This window comes from Sprattus sprattus, assembly GCF_963457725.1.
Source record: "Sprattus sprattus genome assembly, chromosome: 6".
NCBI classification, from domain to species: domain Eukaryota; kingdom Metazoa; phylum Chordata; class Actinopteri; order Clupeiformes; family Clupeidae; genus Sprattus; species Sprattus sprattus.
The window spans coordinates 13540527-13543026 of NC_137925.1; the positions used below are offsets into that span (position 1 = coordinate 13540527).

A 2500-nucleotide genomic window follows, 5' to 3' on the forward strand; every position below is an offset into this window, starting at 1 on the left:
ATTAGATTTTTCCAGTGGTTGATGTGGCAAGATTTTTTTGACTTCCAGTTTTGGAGGACTACTTTCTTAGCGACAGTTAAAGAGATGAGCAAGGGGTTCTTGAATTTTTGCGGGATGTGGCCTATGGAGATGTCACCCAGGAGACAGAGTGTTGGGGTTGATGGGATTCTGAAGTTCAGGATGGTAGAGAGTGCTTCAGTGACCGTGATCCAAAAAGAGTAGACTGGTTGATAGAGTCACATGGCGTGCAGATAATCGTCTGTGCTACCCAAAGTGCATTGTGAGCAAATACCTGTGTTGGCTAAGCCCATTTTGAACATTTTACTTTGGGTGATGTGAGATCTATGAATGACTTTATATTGTATAAGCTGTAGGTTTGTGTCAGTGGTCATGGAAAATGTGTTTTTGCAGATTTGTTCCCAATAATCGGGGTTGGGAGTGAAGGCCAAGTCATTTTCCCACTTGGTTGTTCGGAATGTTATTGTTGTTTTTAGGTTTGCAATTATTGTATACCACCACACTTTATTGAACTCCTAACATATGTTTTTTTTGCTTTTTGTACTATTTTTAGCTATTTGTACTATATGATGTTGTTGTTGTGTTATATGTTGTCCCTTGTTGCACCAACTGGAGCAGCGCTCCATATTTCGTTGCATGCAAATACAATGACAATAAAGGCTTTTCTATTCTATTCTATTTCTACACATACATACACAAACACACACACACACACACACACACACACACACATACACACAATAGAAATTCACTCCTCACTCTTCCTCTCTCTCCATGTTTCCTTCCCTCTCTCTCTCTCTTGTTCCATCATTTCCCCATTTTCTCAATTCAACACATAAGTGTACACAGCGCATAAGACAGCACAAAGTAATGAACAGTAGAAAAATAAAGTAATAAAGTAAGTAATAATAAAGTAAGTAAATCCTAAAACTGAAAATTGCCCCCCTGTGCACACATCCCTCTCTTGCCCCTGGCTTGGTTGTATAATTTGATTTGATTTGATTCTGATTACATGTAGACTAGGAGCTCTTGCCCAAGACTTGATGGTTTAGAGCGTGTGTCTTTATAGTGTGCGTTTTGTTGAGAAACAATTGATTTTTCAAAGTTATTCCACATGGGTTAGCCGGAAACTTCAATGTGGTTTCAGATCAGGAAGATCAATGGCTGTGCGAATTGTTGATTCTGTCACACCATGTTCGTCTGTGGTCATTTGTTTTGACCATAAAGAGTACGTGAAACGAATTTGGGCCGACTACACTTATTAACTGGTACAATGCTTACGGAAAAAACCTCCACAGACGTATATAGCAAAGGATGAAATTGTCATGATACATTGTTAGCATATTTTAATTTCAACCTTTTTTCATGTCTAATACATCTTTGTCTATGGTGATGTGGTTATTGATGTGTGGGCACACGGGTGATACTCAATGTACACTGTGTGCACAAATATTAGGCAAGTGAGTATTTTGACCATATCATAATTTTTATGCATATTTTCCAACTCCAAGCTGCATAAACTTGAATGCTTATTGGATTGAAGCATATAAGGTGTTATGTATCTGTGTAATGAGGGAGGTTGTGGCCTAAGGAGATCAATACCCTATATCAAGGTGTGCATAATTATTAGGCAGCTTCTTTTCCTAAGGCAAAATGGGCCATAAAAGAGATTTAACTGACTGTGAAAAGTCAAAAATTGTATAAAGTCTTTCGGCGGGATGCATTACTCTTGAAATTGCTAAGATATTGGGGCGTGATCACAGAACCGTCAAATGTTTTGTTGCAAATAGTCGACAGGGTCACAAGAAACGTGTTGAGAAAAAAAGACGCAAATTAACTGCCAAAGATTTGAGAAGAATCAAACGTTAAGCTACCAGGAACCCATTATCATCCAGTGCTGTCATATTCCAGACCTGCAAACTACCTGGAGTGCCCAGAAGTACAAGGTGTTCAGTGCTCAGAGACATGGCCAAGGTAAGGAAGGCTGAAACCCGTTCACCACTGAACAAGACACAAAAGTTAAAACGTCAAGACTGGGCCAAGAACTATCTGAAAACAGATTTTTCAAAGGTGTTATGGACTGATGAGATGAGAGTGTCTCTTGACGGACCAGATGGATGGGCCCGTAGCTGGATCAGTAACGGGCACAGAGTTCCACTTTGACTCAGACGCCAGCAAGGTGGAGATGGGGTACTGGTATGGGCTGGTATTATTAAAGATGAGCTAATTGGATCTTTTCAAGTTGAAACGAGTGCAATGGACTCAAAATGAACTCTCAAACCTACTGCAAGTTTTTAGAAGACACTTTCTTCAAGCAGTGGTACAGGAAAAAGTCTGCATCTTTCAAAAAGATCATGATTTTTATGCAGGACAATGCTCCAGCACATGCATCGAAGTACTCCACTGCGTGGCTAGCCAGTAAAGGCCTTAAAGATGAAAAAATAATACATGGCCCCCTTCCTCACATGACCTAAACCGTATT

The 2500-nt window shown here is 39.8% G+C and overlaps 1 protein-coding gene across 1 annotated transcript in view; it reads right to left on the reverse strand.

The window, feature by feature from the left end:
- The window catches only part of igdcc4 (immunoglobulin superfamily, DCC subclass, member 4), an 86793-nt gene that overhangs the window by 12342 nt on the left and 71951 nt on the right, over positions 1-2500 (reverse strand). The window lies entirely within an intron of this gene.